The sequence below is a fragment of the Sinohyriopsis cumingii genome, chromosome 18 (assembly GCF_028554795.1).
Source record: "Sinohyriopsis cumingii isolate HCF-2022 chromosome 18, ASM2855479v2, whole genome shotgun sequence".
Classification (NCBI taxonomy): Eukaryota; Metazoa; Mollusca; class Bivalvia; order Unionida; family Unionidae; genus Sinohyriopsis; species Sinohyriopsis cumingii.
In genome coordinates, this window is record NC_142978.1 from 81118544 (window position 1) to 81140208 (window position 21665).

The window sequence follows — 21665 nt, forward strand, 5'->3', positions numbered from 1 at the left end:
ATCAGAAGGCAGAAGTTCCGGATGTCATTTATGGTGGTTTTCAAAATATATGTACACCATAATATATATAACAATTATACTTATCAACCTGACGCATCCCGTACTGAAAAAGAGCTACACACATTCCATCAGGATTTTACATTGCCTCAGTTTATTAATATTGGAGATTGCATTAATCTCTTTTATAACAATACATACGGTTAAAGATAATTTTGCCAAACTGATTTCATTCATTACTAATCAAGATGAAAAGAAAGTTTGCAAAAAAAAAAAAAAAAAAAAATATTTTTAAAAATTGCGCTTTCAAGATGAATACAAAAATCACCAGGAAATAGGTTTATTCAGGTCGTACAGTTACGAGATTGATAGACTCAGTAGCAATTTTCTATTTATTACAATATCATACGAGCACGTCATGACCGTTTAGGTGAAAGAAAACTCGAGTATTTTTTAATTTGTTTCAATTAAGATGGCACGGCTTCCATCGCTTTTTTCTAGCAATTAAAATGTCTGCCACGAAAATGTTGTTTGGTTATATTAGTCGCTTTCAGTTTGACTTGGTAACTATCATCAATTAAAAACAAATTACATGTTCGTTTGTTTGATATCCACATGTAATTCGACCCACTTGTTTAATTTAAACCTTGGGATCTCTCATGATCACTTTGTTGATGCTGTTTTATTTGTTTTAATAACCATTTCTATCGTAAGTTGTGTTCTACAAAATTCTGGAATGATGTGCGTGTCCTAAAGATTTAATCCAAAATTGTTATGTATTCAGTATCTATCAGATTTAATGCAAACAGTGTTTTATGACCAATGCCTGAGTATCCATTAAGCACACTAAGCACGTGCTTCGTGCACCAGAACAACATGGGCACCAAACAAATTCAAATTATTTGTTGATGACAAAATTAAATGAATTGTAGATGACAATTTCGATCTGCATGTATAAGCATTTTGTTCTGGCATGATGACAACACTGGTATTTACCATCCATTTTAGCTATTAATTATTTATTATTTAATTATTTATTTTAGTTTCAGATGATGTTGGGGGGGGGGGGGGCGTCGCCATAATATTTGCTTTCCTTGGGGCCCTTGAAGACCTTAAACCGGCACTGTTGACACTATTTTCCGATAATTAGTTACTCCACCAATATCATATTATGGTACTAGTTTAAATGCATGTATACGCATCTAAACGATACTTGATTTGAGCTAATTGGTTTCAATGTTACCCGAAGCAAAATACATTAAAGTCAATATACATTTTATAAGCATCAGCATTTGTTTCTTCTATCTTGTTACTCGTTATCTAGTTTTTAAAGACAGCAACAATATAATCTGTTATCACCTCTTATCACCTCTTAAAAGAAACCGGATACAATGAATGACGGTGCAAAATTCTTCAACACTTACGTTACGTTGCTAACTTCAAACTACTTTTGTTCTTCATCTAGAAACGGTTAGTGGCCTCTGAAGACTGTATACTGAATTGCAAATCTTGAAAAAAAAACAAGTTTATTAGACATCTTTAAAACTCCAAGAGTTTTATATATGACTGAGTTTCAAAAACGTATCCAGACTCTGTTAAACTCTTCATGGGATTGTTAAGAATGAAATCCGTTTCAGTTGTCTTGGATCTATGATTCTCTCCATGGTCACGCAGTCGTAGATGAAATCAATTACATTTGTATATAGTCGTCATTTATTGATCCCGCAAATCATTCGGACGTAATCCTATTGTACTGCGGGCAAAAGTTAACAGTTCATACTTTTGGTTTCTTGCTTCAATCACTTCAGCTAACCTTGCAAGTGTAATGTTAAATCTGAAATCCCGAGAATGAGCAAATGAATACAGAAATCATTGAGCTGTTAATATCTGAATGACCATGCATATGTCCAGCTACAATACCAGTATTTTGTGTATTAGCAGACTCGGATTGTACTGTTCTTAATTTTTTACTCTTGATACCATTTTCAATCCTGTTTATTCAATCCGATACAGAAAAGCAGAAATCGTTGCATTCATAACAATGTTGTAGTCATAAACTTGAATAATTTGTTGCTTTCATAGAATATAATATCATCTTTCACAAGCATATACCGAAGCTGTTTACTGCTGCATATAATATAATGATGCCTTGGACTGAAATTTTAACTCTCTGGAGTGTTTTTCAGGTGTGTTAGAAGCTATGCATTTGCAGTACGTCGGCCCCGTTAGAATGTATTTTCTTAAAAAGGAACCGTTAGAAATTTGTAAGCAACATGAACACTTATACCCATCAAAACTACAACGCAAATGTATTTGTATGTAACTAGGTCGATATGGATCATTTAAGTCTTAGATGCCCCTATGCTTATTTACTATCCAGAGCTTTAAACTCATTCCTGTCACCATCATCACAAATAGACGCATTAAGCAAAATGCATTATCTTGGTTGTTTAAGCAATGATTTCTTCAACATAGTTCTTTTAATTCTTTGTTCAAGTAGTAAAACGTCTTTCATCTGCTTTCATTACATTATAAAGGTTTACTCTGAAAATACTCTTTATTATTTTAGTCTGTCTAAATCTTTCCTTACGAACTCCACCTGGATCAACTAATGGAACAGAATACTACTTACTGTAGATGCAAGAGTCAGCTATTGCTCTTCAAAAAAAACACACACACACACACACACACACACACATATATATATATATATATATATATATATATATATATATATATATATATATATATATATATATATATATATATATATATATATAATCATATCAGGTTGATTACTTTAAGATTCTTCATTGTTTTTTAATTCAAATATTAAACATTTAAGAATTATAACATTACACGTAGTACCCAAGTGATTGTTTTAACTTTATAATTCCAGAATAAAGCACCACATATTCTTATGTAATCTTTAATGAGCAAACGAAAACTTAATTTTTTAGTCTGCAATCCAATGAAAAAATTAAATTAAGGTATAATTGAAAGGTGTAGCAAAGACATAATGATGTAACAAAGCAAGTTAATCAAAATTGTGTATTTGCCAGCCTTTCTCTGAATGATACAAAGCTGACTGGTATTAATTATGTGAACCGTGTAATCAGCATAGTTAATTGCTTTGATCTAGTTATTGAGGTGTAATTACATTTTTGAAAAGAGACAACAATCCTCTGACTTGCATGTGATTATGAATAGTTTCAATTTTGCCGGACCTTGTCTCGTTAACAATTAAATTTAAATTTGCTTCATTAACACTAATGGAAATACAATCAAGATACTCCTAATTCGGTACAATTAGAAAATTATACACTATACACATCTTGGGATTAGTCTGCTTTTCTCATCGAACTCCTTTTCTTATTTATCGGAATGGCACTTAAGCTTCCATTTTTCTCAGCATGATATAGCCAAAATGTGTTAAAAGTCCCGTTAAAACAAACATAAACAGAAAACAACGTTTATATCATATTCAGATTTTAATGTACCAGTGCATGTTTAATCGCATGTTCCAAATCAGTTGAAGATTTTAGTCCATTCCTTTCAGACTTTTGTATATTTTACCACCGACACCTAACAGGCAACTGATAGTATTCACTGTCTCTCGATCAAAATATGCCTTCGTGTCCGTTCTAGATTTTGTAACCACTGCATTCAGCTTTTGGTAAAATTCGGTACATGTTGCATCTTTAATAGTTTTGATCATATCACTCAAATCTATACTAGAAAAATAGTAAGTTGTCGTCATAGATATAACCGTTCTTCATCCACATTTATCTTTTTAAACGTCTGCAATCTTTGTCGTTATCTCCGTTAAATCATTTTTTCAGCAACTCTAACAATATATCAATATAGATGTTATCCTGTTATACATATTTATAATTCAATTTTTAATTGTTATGTGTTACTGTATTATTCAAATCGTTCACTAATTACTCAGGTGGAGATTGCTAATTGCTATGGTTTTCCAGAGATGATTTTAGTGTCTCTGTGTTTTTTCTTTCTAAAGAGTATAATCTGAGATGGTTACCTCCTGCTCCATATGTTGCTGCCAATGTCTGTGCTTTCATAAATCATCTGCTATTTATCTTAAATTATAAATATCCGAGTGAAAATTTCCCGTGCATCTAAATAATATTTTCTTCGCATCAGTCTATTTTTACAGTTCTGAGACTGTCACCCCTTTCAGGAGAAATCTGTTCAATATCATTTTAATTGATCTCTACATGTTTTTATATATTTCAAGGTATCACCAAAAGTTTGACATCTTTGCACATTAATTTTCTCTTTTGTGTAAGTTTTGTTAACCGCATCAGTTTTCTAAATTGTAACACTATTATTGTTGAGCTTGTGTCAGTGTTTATTTTTTGTAAATCTAGTAATGCAAAATTATTTAGCGGTAAGAAACTGCATTGATCTTTAGGTGATATTTTCCCACAAGTTGTATACATACTATTTACTTTGCATGGGAACATAATTTACAGCCATACATAAATATCGTTACTTTTTTCATCTTCTTCTCTAATGCTGATATTCAATATTTTAATTGCGAACTCCCTTAACATTGCTCGAAAAAAATTCAGTGAAAATATTTTTTACCAGGGTGAATAAACACGAATTAATGTATTTTGTGTGCTTGATTTGACTGAGGAAAATTTATATATTTCGTGGTTTCGAAACCCGCAAATTATAACGGATTCAGTTTATACTAGTATAAGACTCAAGCTTTTAAATCATATCAAATTATCATTGTAGTTGTTGACGTCAACTACTTAATTTTGTGACACGAAGTGATTTTAACGCTTGAATTGTGTTTCAAAGAATCAACATCAATACTTTCTCCGATGTTACAATTATCACTCATTTTATATTTGACTTTATTTCATGTGCATTTCAATGATGTAATAACCATCAGAGTTGATGTAAGTAAATATATTTGTTTAGTTCTTATTAAGACCGCTCCGTGGCCTAGTGGTTAGAGCGTCCGCCTCGGATGCGGTAGGTCGTGGGTTCGATACCCGGCCGAGTCATACCACAAACATGGTACTAACAGCTTCCTCGCTTGGCGCTCAGCATTACTACGTTAAAAATCCAAATCACACACACACACTCACACACACTTCGTATTAAAAATTATAATACTCAACAATAAAATTTATTCTATTGAAAGAATTGGTTAATTTTCCATTACCTCTTTCAATTTGTAAACAACTGAGAACATATAATTACTCGTCAGATTTTGAATATTTACTCGGTAAAGTGAGAAAGGTATCTTTTTTGCAAATATTGATTTGTGTTTTGAAATTCTGACTCTTTGGCCAATTTTAAATTTAGGAGTTCCTAAGGATCAGCTGTCAACAGCCGCAGTGACTCATCTATTCTTTTTTATGCGGTTGTTCTTTTTTATCCTTGCTCACTTCATCTGGAATCATGGCTATTGATGTGGGATGAGTACTGGTCTTTCAGTTAGCGCAACAAGATATGATTTACCAATTATTCAGGCGATATTAAACCACTGAGAAGATCCTTAGAAATAAATCCATATCTGCATTTGCTAAATTTTAGAACGACGAAACAACAAACTTCCTGTGACTCGACAGGGAAAACATATCAAGACCAGAAGGAAATTAAACTTTGTGAGGTAAGGATGACACAGGTGATGAATTTCACATGTGCAAGTCTGTCTATTTTTTTCTCTCAAGAGACAGAAGTAAATTCTTACCATAATATTATTGTGCTAATTATAATGTAATAATGTTTTGGCAAACAGTTTTTCTCTAGAAACTGCCAAAAATATATAGTTAGAATTCTGCTGATATGCCATTGAGTCTTATCTACCTATCTACATACATCCAACCATCCTTCCATCCATCCATCCATACACACACATACATACATACATACATACATACATACATACATACATACATACATGCATGCATGCATGCATGCATGCATACATACACACATGCATGCATAAATACATACATACATACATACATGCATGCATGCATGCATACATACACACATGCATGCATAAATACATACATACATACATACATACATGCATGAATACATACATACATACATACACATACATACATACATACATACATACATACATACATACATACATACATACATACATACATACATACATACATACATACATGCATACATACATACATACATACATAAAGCGACCGAAGTCTTAAACAAAAAGTCAATATTTAGATCTTGTTTATGTTTGCGTGTGCTTAAATTGCTTACACTTATTGATAATAAAAAGGTGATGAATATATGTAAATAGCTTGCAATGTACATGACGAGTTTGCTCGCACGATGTAAACCAGATGTTATTCTCTTTAGGACGTAAATAGTAAAAAGTCCTTTAAACACATCGACGTCAGTGATTGTATCTGTTGTGCTTGTTCGTTTCATTTATCAGCCACCTTCATATAGAAACTGTACAATGTTCAACTGCAAATATCACAGCATCATTGATAAGTGGTCTTTTCTCCGACAAATTCCAGGATCAATGACAACAGTAAAGAATGAGTCCAGACATTAAGCCAAAAGTGTTTTTCTCCACAGAGACGCTCAAGCGTCAGTTTCTAGATAAAGGATAAAGGATCTCATTTTGATTGGCTCATTTATCAGAGTCAGAGTTAACAATATAAATTAACAAGAGAGTATACCAATAGCTTCTAGGCTTGTTGGTTGCTACATTGTGTTATACTCCTGGTATTGTGCAACTTTCTAATCAAGAGATCTTTTTGGCACGTGATTTCACGTGTGCCAAGTCAATTAATCTTGACATGGAATGGAGGATGACTTCAGTTGAAGATCTGAGTGGCTGCCTGAAGGTCTGCAGGTCCGATAGGAAAGGGAATGCTTGATAATGAATGATGATTTTTGCGAATTTCTTGGCGGATTTTATTTTACTGGCTGCTATTTACCTCAAATATTGAGTTATGATTCAAGGCAGGAGATTAACACCTCTTGGCAATAGCACTTTTTTGGCACAAACTGAAGGATGCGATTTGGCGGTCGAAAAATTAATTATAAACAAGCTGATAAACATAACGTTTTATTTTATACATTAAAATAAAATGTCATTTTTAGCTAATTTTCAAGCGTCTGAAAGCCAATACGTACTATGTGTACTTTTGGATCTTTTTAAAACTTTTGCAAGACCGATTTGTTGGAAGAAATGATAAAGGTTCAAATCAAAATGTATTGTTTTTGTTCAGTCTGGTTACTTGACACTGAATTCGCTTTAGAATGGTGATACCAGGTGAATTCGAGATTTCTTTTGTTTTTGAGGTTTAATTTGTTTCATTCGGATACCAACAATGCATTTTTCGCAAGTGTCTCAAAGTTATCTGAATTGCAAATACATGAATAGTACATCTAGGTCACCATCATGCTTGCTCTGGCATTTGTTTCTTTGAGATCACTATTACTACTTCCGGGTCAGTACCCTCGAATGTATTACCTACCTATCTACTTTTACAGTTTTCGTCCTGCACACCCCACCCCCACCCCGATGATGATAATCCTTGGCTTAGATTTAGGTATGTTTGGTACTGATTTAACATAAAGTGATTATTCTTTACAATATGAAGCGTATGTTGTGATTATCTGTATGTATTTGGTGATTATCTGTATGTATTTGGTGATTATCTGTATGTATTTGGTGATTATCTGTATGTATTTGGTGAGTGTCTGTATGTATTTGGTGATTATCTGTATGTATTGGGTGAGTGTCTGTATGTATTGGGTGATTATCTGTATGTATTTGGTGATTATCTGTATGTATTTGGTGATTATCTGTATGTATTGGGTGAGTGTCTGTATGTATTTGGTGATTATCTGTATGTATTTGGTGATTATCTGTATGTATTTGGTGATTATCTGTATGTATTGGGTGATTATCTGTATGTATTTGGTGAGTGTCTGTATGTATTTGGTGATTATCTGTATGTATTTGGTGATTATCTGTATGTATTGGGTGATTATCTGTATGTATTGGGTGATTGTATGTACTGGGTGATTATCTGTATGTATTTGGTGATTATCTGTATGTATTTGGTGATTATCTGTATGTATTGGGTGATTATCTGTATGTATTTGGTGATTATCTGTATGTATTGCGTTATTATCTGTATGTATTTGGTGATTGTATGTATTTGGTGATTGTATGTACTGGGTGATTATCTGTATGCGTTTGGTGATTATCTGTATTTGTTTTGTCTTCAGTACACATTGAATAATTAGACATTGATATCGACCAAGAAGCGAAATTTTAGACTTAATTATCGTTCCTTACTAGTTATCTAATATGAAAATGGCGATTTTAAAAGGCTATAAACCACAGCGCTAAACAAGCAAAAAGAAGCAATTCATTTTCTCTATAGCAGAGTAGACAACATACACATTCCATTCGATGTACAGTTGACATAAACTCTTCGGTCATACAGTTCCCACAAATCTACAGTGCATGTAAACTGTACAACTATTTGATCACGGGATTTCAAACGATTTTTGATTTATGTAAAATGTACACTGTTCAGTTACACAGTTCCCATCAATTTACATCCCTATAAACTGTAAAATTATTTGATCACAAAATTCTACCTATTTCGCCAAACGGATGTGAAGTTTGGAGGTTAGAAAATACGCAGCAAATTGAAAAATATTCACCTTGAATTCCTAATATACAGAACCAAAGTTAGAAAGAGGACACCAGCTACTTTTTTCTATTCAGAACATGGTAGGAAACCAAATTACATTTATTTTAAATGTGATTTGATGGATTTGGATCTCAATACTAAATGTAAAATACTCCACAATGTCCAAAACAATAAAACCACTGTATAATATCTTGTCGAGGGATATACATTCCGGCTTTATTTGTAGCTGGAAACATATTAGAAACATCTGGATTTTAGTTGGAAGAATTGATTGGCTCTACGAAACATCAATACGCAACTCTCAACCTCTGAAAGCAAGCGTTGCAAATCTTTAAATGTCGTTATATTGTATACAAGAAAAAAACTGCAAAGGAATATGCTCCATCGAACGATATGATTTGACAATTAATCAAACGACACTGGGACTTTGTGAAGAGCTTGAAGTCTTTATAAAGAAATGTTTATTTGCCTTTGCTAAAATTTAGAACAATCAAAAGGAACTTTCAAGTTAGGGCAGGATGTTTTGGAAAACATGTCAAGACCAGATAAAGCGTTTCTGATTATTATGATGTAGGTCATGATTTACACCATTTGTTTGTCTGTCAGTTTTGTCTCAAGAGAACATTTTTAATTCTTGCCATATTATTATTGTGCTAATCCTAATGTAAAAAAGTTTGGTAAGCCTTTTTCCTCCAGAAATTGTTAAACCGTAATTATTATAAAGTTTATATAACTGCCAGCAACATATAAATTGCCTTACCAGCTGGATGTGCACACACACATAAACACACATACATACATATATAATAATTACTAAGTTAATACTATTTGCCATATATTTAAACTGCGTAGGCTCATGGATACACAAAAGACAAGAGGTTGTCTCAGCTGTACTAACCATTTGCATGGCGATTTGGAATTGTCTAAAGCTTCTGCGTTCGTAATTTAGATACGTGAAAGTGACTGCAGTGGCGGAGCTAATGGTCCTTGCGCTAATGATGACGCTATTGCGGCAGATGTAGACACACCAAGTGGGAATAATAACAGACCTTTTCAGAATTCATAACTTTAAATTATAATAGGATTTTAAAAGATACTTATGCAGAATGAAGAGTAATAGAATATGAATAGATCTGTGATGACTGTTGTGCTGTTAGCACAGATTTCGTGACTTTACCTGATGGCTACAAACATACAACACATTTTAAAAATGTATAAATTACATAATGTCGATTTCAGAATGTGTGTGTGTGTGTGTGTGTGTGTGTGTGTGTGTGTGATTAGGATTTTTAACGTAGCTTTAACAATTTTTCAGTCATATCGCTAAGATGTTTGCAGTGTGGCAGTTTATATTGATGTCTAGCACGGGGGCATCATGCCGCAGACAAGCAGCATGATGTCCCACCCAGTCACATTATCCTGACACCAGGCCGACCAGTCCTAACACAAACCTCTTAATGATGAGCGCTTAGCGAGGCAGCTGTTAGTTCCATGTTTGAAAGTCTTTAATATGACTCCGCCGGGGATCTAACCCACGACCTCCCGCTTCCGAGGCGGACGCGATTTCAGAATCTTATGTATTCTATATAAAAAATGAATATTTATTAAATGCATTGAAATACAATTTTTAATGGTGAGATTTCTTTTACAACGTTTCGTACTTGTTTTAATGCATGTTCTTCTATCCATAATCTTCCCACGCACTATGGAGTCACTTATTTTGTTGCGATTTTCATGGGGAAAAAAATGCGTTTTCGTAGTTGCATTAATTCTTGGGTAGTACTGAAGTAACTTTTCTTTAAAGGCGGAGCACATTTATTTTGGATCTTGAAACTGATGGTTCCAACCAGTCGCAAAGTCCACGAAAAATTGTACACCTCGAACAAATGTGAATTTCACAGAAATTCTTAACTGATGGTAAAGTTCGGTTACGTTTGGTGGTAAAATTACGACATTTGTATTGAAATAACAAAGCATAAAAGGATAAAAAATCAAAGATGAAACACGTTTCAAATCACTATCACCATGACCACACTCACGACGGAATTGTGTGCATAAAATTGCAGTCGTATTGTATTTTAATGTATATAAAGTACAGTATTCCTACCCATTTTGTGTGCTTTAGCTTCGACAGACGATTGCATCCTGTAGTTTACTGAATTGGTCGACCGACTTACTCTGACCGTTGCATGGTGCTGGTGATAGGAGCTCACTTACCGGGATCGGACCACAAATTCATTTCCCAAAGGACTTTTATTTTAATATATAAACTATAATATCTACATCAGATTAGCGTACAGATTATGGGACAATAAACACAACATATTAAAATACAAGTAAATATTTTAGTCAACTATAGTATAAGATAAGATATACAAGATTTATATATTATTTTCATGTAGTATTAATCTCTGTCAATAAAATTCATTTAGAAACAAAACCCCAAATAATTCCCTATAGCATATAGACTGAAGTGTATGAAATGTATCATTGGACAAATTTAATCCATTCACATGATAATGGGTACATCTTATACTATTTAGTACTCTATTTTTATCCCCCTCTCAAAGTTCTGGTTCTCTGGCTGTAAATTAGTCCGATACCGAACATTAATTTCGTATATTTTTGTAAGCTGACAACCTTTGGCACTAAGTATGCGCTACACTAATTTTGGCGGTTTTCTAAGCTATATATATATTCAGGCTACACAATCGTATATCGAACTGGCACATAATTTAGACTCGAAAAGTACTTTCAACAAATGGTATACATGTACACTTAATACTTCTACACGAATGAAACATTCAGTTCCAAAAGATGCAATGAGAAGTTTATATAATCAGTGATACAAAGTTTCAATATCCTGTCAACACAATGCGGTAAATGTGTTTGTTACGAGGAACACACACTGCAATGTATTTAATGCTTTGTTGTTGTTATTGTGGTTTTTTAAACCTATTACAATGTTTATTATTAAGTATGAAAATGTCAAAATCTCTCTCTCTCAAGATACGAACGAAAATCAACGAAAAGACGAGCGCACTGGAAGGCATTTTCGCTTGTGTTATATGACACACACACACACACACACACACACACACACACACACATATATATATATATATATATATATATATATATATATATATATATATATATATATATATATATATATATATATATATATATATATATATATAACTTTTGAACATGTCGTCAATGAAAGATAATTAGATATGGATGGCAATAACTTCCTCGGAGAAAAGTGTTGAACATCATCCCATCCACAGAAACTACATCTGGTTATTTACATAAATTACATACGCATGGAGTGGATAGGAGCGGGTTTGACAAAAGGGTACGCATACATATGGGAGGGGGCGACCGTTATAACTACACTCGTTCTGTACTGTAATTATTTTTCATTTACCTTAGACAATCTTTCATGGCGATCGTATTGTAAAATTCAAGCCAAGTTTTGTGGTTGATGTTAATTCTTCCTCACTTTCGCTTTCAAGCATTAAAACCATGATGTTTAAGTTTCGTTACATAGTATTAACACTTAAAACTGCTCATTGTTAGAGAATGTATTTAGCTTCAACTTTCAGAATTCAATTCTCCCAGCTATTGATGGAAGGTCGGGTGGGTACCGTACACGAGTGCTCAATTGGGGTTGTTGTTGTTGCAAAAGTGAAGGCTGTTCATCGGGAACGGGTCGAAACTGCGCAATATTTGCCTAAGTACTTTATGGATGTAACCTTTCCAAAAAATTATAAATCGTGATCATGACTACAAAGTACTTCTGTACAGACATTTTGCCACATTTGTGTATAAGAAGCACCACCATGTTAGTAAATCATTGTCTTTGGACCGAACTTACTAAATAAACAGCAAGAAAAAAATAGATATTACAGAAAAATACATAGTGGCATTTCGGTCACTGATGCGGGACAGTAATATTCCGTTAAGACATTTACATTTCAGATGTTCATATGAATCTTTAGTTTATATGTAAACTTCAGTCTAGTTATGCAGACGATTGCAAATTGTTTGGCATTCTCATCTCGAAGAGCGAACGATACTATATCGCTGACTAGTTTGAAGCTAATGCATGCTGTGAGGGTAATACTTCATTCTGGCATGTCATTACCGGTGTGTGAGGAAACATCACGCTAAATTAAAACAAAAAATTCATTGGGTTGGGGCTGATTATGTTAGAACAATGTCCCTGTTACTTTTGTGGTGGCGAATTTTCAATCGAAAAGTATGAAATAGAAAATCTTCTACATACTGCGTTTTGATTACGTATAGCCCTTAACAAGTGCGAACAAAATAAACCTAGATTTGCTGTCGCATAAAGCACCATAAGATCGGGGTCTACACTTTTCCTTCTGCTTGAAATATAAAGCTAACACAGTAGTCTCAGAGGAATGTCAGCGTATCATACAGTGGGACGCTCTTTATACACTATTTAATGCAGTATTCACTCCATCAGATTTGACACAATTTTACAGGAAAAGTCAAAATATCGTGAAATTAAATTAACATAATTTTATTCAAATATATTTTTTGGATCAAATTTGAAGGTTGCATGTTGTAAACAGCAAGGCTAAAGTCTCACATTTTGACATTTTTTCTCTGATAAATGGCTTGTGAATAAAATGATCGAATATGAATAGTTTTGGTCTTTCTCCACGCTAGGACTTATTTATCAATACCGTGCCATCATATGAACGTATCGTATTTGATGTTTTGATGGAGAAAAAAAAAACAAAAAAAACAACAACGTCCTAATAAAAAATCTTTCTGACTTAGAATACGATCTTTTGAAGTTTGAATTTCATAAATTGTTCAGTACGTTCTTTGGTTCCCCTGTCTTCTGGCGATATTTGTTGTCCACTGTTCTTTTCAAAACTTTGAACTTGCACATGCAGACGACACAATTACCAACATTATTCCTATAATAGTTTACAATCTCTAGAGTCTTAAATTACATTGGTTTCAGGATAATAACTGACTTCATTAATGTATTTACTTGCAGCAACTTACTTTGCTACTTAATACAAATCGCTTGGGAATATGATTGGTTAATTTTTTCTAACGGGGTGTAAGAGCTCCAACAAGGGTGGAACTAGATCATGTGATTTGCAAAGTGGGTGTAAACAAGTCACATGTTGATTGATTGACAACAATGCTAAAATTTTAACAAATTTTGAAAGCTTTATTAAAATGAATTTGTTTTGTTTCTAAACTGACTAACTGCGGACCATTATTTCATCTTTCAATGGAAATAGAGAATGGACACCATCTAATTATGAGTGCGGTCGTAATGTTAGAGCCGCGCATACATTGTGAACAAGCAACATTCCTTCTACTCGCGGCTTAATCAGTCGAAGGATTATAATGTACTGTTCACTTTCAACTATTTTGAAACGCGGTTCGTGAGATGAATTTCACCCCTAGCAAGTTAATCTTTATAACTATTTCTTTTATGGCGGCAATCCATTCTTGAAATCTGGAATTGCGACTTCAGGAAAAGAACTAGTGATGCGATATTTATTTCATTACCATACTAGAGCAATACAACTGCAGTGAAAGAGCAGGTGTCAGATGCAGGCTGATGAACAGAATTTCCTTTGTTGAAATAAATTATATGCATGTTGTCTAATCTATACAACTCAGTACAAATAAAACAACGACGAAACTATGATGAGTTGGTGGTAAGTTATGATGACTACTTGAAATTAAATGTTGTAAATAAATGACTTCATTCAATTCGTAAATAGAATCAGAAACACGATCCTCCAAAAACGAGATTATATCTTTTGAAGATTTCATACACAAACGTAATCAATGAAAAGATCAGTTTTTGTTCAGCTTAGTTGCTGGTATTTCTTTATTGATCTTGACATTTATTCTATGGACTGGTAAAGGTATTCTGGATAATCCGTATTAAGGAGTTAAGATATCTGCCATAGCATAATGCGCCTGCAGATCATGGTCTATGTTGTTTGTTCTACTGATTACTCCTAACAAACTGCATAGACTGTGCAGTTTGCAGTTGAACTCGTCTTATCAGCGAGTACGGACGGTATGTAGGATTGCGTTACCCAAGGAGACCAACCGCGCATCACCTTTATCTACAAATTACTACGCCAGGAACTAAGATATAGAGTAAGACAACCCTATGTATATCATGTCCATGAGGTATGCGTTCGATCAGTTGAAAAGAAAGAAAATTTAACAGAAAGAAAGACAGAACAAAATTTGCAATGAGTGTATGCATTATATTTAGTAATCTGAAAATAAAAAATAACGACTATCAGCTCAAAAGTGAACATAGCATCATGAAACTAGATGTACAAAGCGAAGTTTAATTTTCTTTTCTCCTAAAATAAAAAGAAGAAAAAAAAAACAACAATAAACAAAATGGCTACCTTACTTTTATTATGATCGGTGAATGAACTACGTTCGCATATAAAACATTGTTCCGCAGTTGCAGTATCGTTGCCGCCCATTATTCATATCTTTAAAAGGAACATTGACCCCTGAGTGCAAGAGCTAAAAATATACGTATCATGTCCTCAACCTGCAACATACATTATTATAAAAAAATATTTGTATGTTAAACTTGGATCAAATGATAAAAACAACTTTCTTGATCGAATAAAACGCATTATACAGATACTTGTTCCCAGTGATATATTTTACCGAATGGGTAAAAATACTTAATCTAAGATTTAATCGAAACAAAAACATTTTTTTAATGCTCCAATTAGAATTTCCTTACGCCCTGAAGTGGAAGTGGCCTGAGTGAGAACAAATTCCTGTAAATGTATATTTTCTTATAGAAATCTATCCAATTAACAGTATTCGTGGCCTGCTTCCAGAAATAAGAGCATTTCTTCAAGGAAGTAATTTAAGTAGATATTCAGTTTCATAAAATATATTATAGATACAAATCTGTAAATTCTTATGCTAAGTCGTGTCATTTTTAATCATTCACAGGTCTTTTCAGAATAGAAGAAACTATCGATCTTTCGGGTTTTCATTTTCTCTCAAGAACTTATACTGATTTGATTATGACAGTGTTTGTGTTGATTAGCTGGCCGATCCTTTTATCATTGACTCATTTATTAATGGATCCGTCTCCAACTGATCAGTTCAAGGTACTGTATACATACACTTGCAAGCCGCACAGACCCAGATCTGCCGGTGCATAATGCGCCGGAAGATCTGCGTCTGTGCAGTTTTGTAAGGAGTAATTAGTAGAACAAACAACATAGACCCTTGTCTGTAGGCTCATTATGCTGCGTTAGATCAGGATCTTTCCTGTTTACAATTTGATATCACTTATATTCGAGAATAAGCGGTAACATCCAGAATAATGCCATCTTCATTGGCTGATCCATATACATGTATATCGTTGGGGGCCAGGCAATGGTTCTGTGGGCTGGAGCTAAAAAGGTGGGGGCCCAGGAGGCAAAGGCCCCGGAAGCCCTTGCATTTTAAGGGTTTCCAGAAAGCTTACTCTATATGAAAGTTTCCGGTTGTTTCACTCTCAAATTATCGGTTAGCGTGCGCCGATTCTGTTGATTTGATCAGTGTACGTATCATACAGTATACATGTACTGTGTATGTGTATTTAAGTAGGTAGATGTGGAGAGAGAGAGAGAGAGAGAGAGAGAGAGAGATAAAAGGGAAGGGAATGAAGGAGGGAGAAAGGAAGGTAAGTAGATGGGTAGATAGGTACTGTAAAATCAGAAATATTCGTAGAGGATTCAGATTTGTCTTTTTGTGGGTAATGAATATCCATGAAATTAAATCTACCGCGAAAACTCATAATTTTAACTGGTTACGGTAAAACATCTTCAACTATCGAAACTATCCCCGTGGAATCAAATTTCAAACAAAACGTCGGAAAATTGAACTGGGCGAATCTTTTTTGTGTTATTTTTCACTATGTATATATGTTGAAATTTAGATAGCAACGAGGAGTTATGTAGCTATGTAGGATGTTAAGCACTTAAAATTATGAAATTACTCCCTCAAAGCCTATCGGTGTTTCCTGAAAAGGTGACTTTGAAGCAAAAACAAGAAACTTGTACTTCTTTGAATATTTCGATATTTAAACAAAGCAGATTAAATTCAAATTATATAAAATATTCCATACTCAATTCAATTAGTTTGTACATGGGTTTATTTTTATTATTTGTATGTATTTCGGCAGGCAAATGTCTGCTCAGTACAAAGTACTTTTTTTTTCTGACATGAGATGTAACGGACATGGATAGGTCAATTGAAGGACATGGGTAGGTCAATTGAACGACATTGATAGCTCAACTGAAGGTCATGGAGAGGTCAATTGAAAGACATGGATAGGTCAGTTGATATAGCAAATGGGCTTATAGCTCAGAAGTTGTCTATTTAAGAAAATGACGCAAATGTAACACTATTTTACAATTTATGTGACTACTTTTGAGACGTTAAATATCTTATACATTTTGGCATTTTGGCATTTAAATTGAATAATGTACAGGTAAAGCTGCCGTTTGCTAGAATTATTTCTTTTGATTCTCGAAAGAACTGACATTACACAGTTTTTATTCTTGACAGAAATTGACTTCTTTTGACACTATGTCAAAGTAAGGCATTCTGAAACTTCCATTTACAAAGAAATATTTATTATTTATTTAATTACTTCTTTGACTTTTAATTATCGCTGGCGTGCACTTTTAGAATGATAAATATTCTCTAACAGCCAGAGAAATGTATCGTCAAGCGCTGTAGGTACCTGATCCAACGCGAAACATTTCGGCGCTACTGTAAGCCTTAAATGATTTATTATATATCGACACAAATGAATTAATGCAAAGGTTTTAAATATAAAATATAAAAATTACCTTTGGGAATCAACATATACTTAGACGATGAACATTTAAAAGTATCTGAGTCTGATTTCGTGTACTTTAAGTTTTACAGACAATTAATTATAGGAAAAGAGAATTTGTTGTGAAAGGAGAAAGTCGTTCTGTGTAAAGAGAAAGAACCATGGCGTTTTGCTACTGACTTTTGAATTTCGAAGCGTTTTGTGTATCTTCTTACTAAAGTTGAATCTTTATTGTAAATTCGAATTTTATTCAGTTTCTTATTCGATCATCCGTCATAGTGTTTATCAACGAATTTCCTTTTCTCAAAGGGATAGGACGTAGCACATAAACAAATAAAGGGCGTGTATCGTTTCATCTGTCTTTGTTTTAGGAAGAAAACTGGATACCAGTCTGTATCATTCAAACATTTAGATGTTGAATCTCGATGGTAAGCTACTGGCTCCAAGAGGTACCGGATAGCTGCCACTCAGCTGAAGAATTATGTTGCATGCTGGCGTGTGACTTAAACTATGAAACATTTTTTTTTCTTCAAACTTTTTGCTTATAATGCTCATCTACATATTATCTTCCTTTACAAATTTATATAATGTTTGCTTCTTGATCTCCCGGCAATTAATCAAAGGTAGAATAAATCATTTGTTGTGTGCAAAGGATAAGGAAACTGTGTGCAAAGGATAAGGAAATATTCATTTCAATAAAGGTACATTTTTAGAACAAATCTCAGCAGCCAGATGGAATTGTATTGGTTTTGTCGTGTTTAACGCCGTTCTTCAGCACATTATACATAGCAGCCAGTACATTTTGTGCAGGATGAGCTCAGGAAGAGCCCAGGAAGCACCACCGAACAAAGCGATGGTACTGGCAAACTTTCTGACATACTTTCTCGAGCCGAGACTTGAACTCAAACGGATATAAAGTGAGATGTATGGATGATCTCTAAAGACGAGCGCCTGATATCAAACAGTCATGCTGATATATAGGTACTTACCATTTAATTGTCTGAGGTGGGAAAAGGGGGTGGGAGTGGGGTGAAGGGCATTGGATGATTTTTCTAATCAAAATTTTTTTCTTTTACCAAAAATTAATTAGTAACTAATTAATGTAATGGGTATAATTAGTTCTTTCTTCTACAAATCAGTTGTAGAATTTCTTTTCATAGTATTTGGGGCCCGGATTTTGTTTTAAAATGCCCTGTCACGTCCCTCCCCGCAAAAAGTAAATGTTCTGTCTCTATTATGGCGGAGGAATAAAATACAACAAGGGGAGTTGGATGGAGCATTGTTTCATTGATTAGTAAATGAAAATTCCAATTAATGTCAAAATAGATGACTATTAAGTGAGGCTCGAAAAATAACAGTTTTCTTTTTTTTTTCTTCCCCTGGAATAAAAATACACACACTGACAAGTTTGTTTGGCTGTATATTTAATTCATTATGAAATATTAGTTACCCGCATGTATTTGACAGCAACCGTAAATCAAGGAGCAGAACATGCCATTATAGAGCTTTTCCATCAAGAATGGCGTCAGATACTTCAGTTATTTACTTTTTACGCAAATTGACTGGGTGCCAAAATAAATTAATTTTCAACAATATTTTCCCTTCGATAAGAAACGCTTCGGATAAAATCGATGCAAGTATCCCGCTAGGCGTAGTCGGTACCGTTATTAATGGCCATTAATTCTGCTATTTTATTCGATGACTGAAGAACAGATTAACACCGGACAAGAGAATGAGTCAAACGGACACACATCTATGTAATACAATATTACCTAATTGTCCTTTTGTGTAAGACACACACAGATATATGTAAATTTAAAAATGATTTGCAAGTCTGTACAAAATTTCCAAGAGTTAGTCACTTGAATATTGGTCTTTTTTTATCACAACAATGAAGAAGATTATACTATAACAGAAAAAGCTACCATGGAGTGCAGATTAACTTATAATCAGCTATAACGGCTTATATACACAATAATCCATTTACGGGGTTGATTGGATACAGAAGGGCATAAAGGTACCATCATCGAATGCAAATTTTGTATACAACAGCATTACTAAGTTTTACCAGGTGCCCCTTGAATATTCTTGTATGAAAGGATTATTGTGATGAATGATACGAAAGGAATGCTAGAAAATTACGTCACAAGTGAACCAGTTTATGTCCATTTGGCATGGATCAGTCTTGGCTATTATTATTGTACAAGTGTTGATTCGGACAAATAATAAGTGACATTGTAGAAATTTATTGAAACAACCATCGTTTAAAGTAATAGTTATGTGCCTTCTCTATCGTCCTTGTTAAAGAGAATTGGAAATAAATTCTATGCTTCTTTTAACTCTAGCTTAGAATTGTTGTTTCTCAAAAACATTGAATTAATGAATGACAGGCACAGTAAATGGAATTATATTCTTCAAATATATAATCTCAATCAAGTGATATTGTCCCCTACTCAAATCGATGACGAGTCGATGATTTTAATGGATTACACTTATTCTTTGCACTCTGAATGTATAGTTAAGACATTTTCCCAAACATATTATGTATGTGATCACTATCCAATCTGTGCCACATTAACGAGTTCTTGAATCCCATTAAAAAAATCGTTCACTATAAAAAAAAGTACCAGTTCTATTCTTCTTTCCATGAATGGACCTTTTTGACCGACTTGAAATATATTGAAATTATCAAGCTACGTTTATAAATCCAACGAAACAACCCTTCGTTTTACTCTTATAAATCACACCTAAACATGAATCGAGGAAAAGTCGCAATTCCCTACTATCAAGGAGAAAGAATAGCACAAATTATGCACACAATACTTGCATGTAATTAAAATAACCATGACCGTTTAAAAATCATTTGTCACCTAACAACAAATGTCATACTATGAACCAGAAACCGCAAGGCTTTTATCTCTTGGACTGAGCAAAAAATGTTACTCTCAGAAACCGAATAATAGGAATAATGCCCCATATCATACGTCGTTATCAACTGGAAACCCCTTGCCACTGGTTGACGTCGACGATGAGATAGATATTCAAGGCAGTCCACAAATACAGGATCACATCTAAATGATTCTGCCTGATCATTACTGATGCCTTCACGTTAAGCTGTTATATCTCTGATATATATATACAATTACCACCACAGCTATATATTTTTTTTCTTTTCTCCCTCGTTTGTAAATTTGCAATTATATAGTCACATGTTTTTGCTGTAAATACTTATTAGTTACTGTCTGATATTATTATTATAATATTGTATTTAGTATTAACTATTTGTTACAGTAATACCACATTAGCACGTTTCAGTGTTTGCAATATTATGACTTCATTATTTATATTAGTTACATTATAAAACATATTTTTAAGGAGAAAGCTTATAGTTGTTGTTCAATCTTCAATTCCATGTACATCCTACGATGAATCTGTGGTAAATAAATATTGTTTAAGCTATATCCAGACCTTTGATGTACAACGTTAGACTTGCGCTTATAGTCCTAAATTGACGTGCTCCAATTAAACGCAAAAGGTTCGAGAGAATAATGCAGCGTGACCGGTTCAACTCTGAAATTATGAAAACCATGAATACAAGAGATTTCTGTCACAAAGAGCGCAACAAACGAAGTTGAAAAACACAAGCTTGAGTATAAAATTCCATAACCGCTAAATATAAAAAGGGTATTCTTTTTCAATAGTAATTGGGAATACATTATTTCCCATCAGAATTAGAAAACAAAAACAACACAAAATCCCCCAACCAAACCCCCCAAAAAACAATAACTATGGTCATAGTAGTACAGAGCTACTAGATACTGTAAACAAACTAAATACCCATGTTTTCATATCAATACATGTAGGACATTCTTCCATCTCTCAAGATTTTTCACTTCTTATAGATTTTGTGAAGTCGAAAGTCCAATCTCATATCATTCTAGATTCCTTACATGAGTATTCATGTATTATCCATGCTTTAGAGAACCACGATGGCACGAAAGCAACAGTATTAAACGATATCACACCACAAATATTCCAGCTATCAGCCCGAGCTACTGCCGCTTCAATTG

The 21665-nt window shown here is 33.7% G+C and overlaps 1 protein-coding gene across 6 annotated transcripts in view; it reads right to left on the bottom strand.

Annotated features, from left to right (window-relative positions):
* LOC149777150 (uncharacterized) overlaps positions 1-21665 on the bottom strand; it is a 228279-nt gene that overhangs the window by 59804 nt on the left and 146810 nt on the right. Inside the window, exon 2 of one of the 6 annotated variants that reach the window (XM_089941845.1) lies at positions 1422-1505. The exons of the other annotated variants lie outside the window; for them this stretch is intronic. The gene's annotated coding sequence lies outside the window, so the exon portion shown is untranslated. The remainder of the gene's footprint in view (positions 1-1421; positions 1506-21665) is intronic. 6 annotated transcript variants of the gene reach the window in all.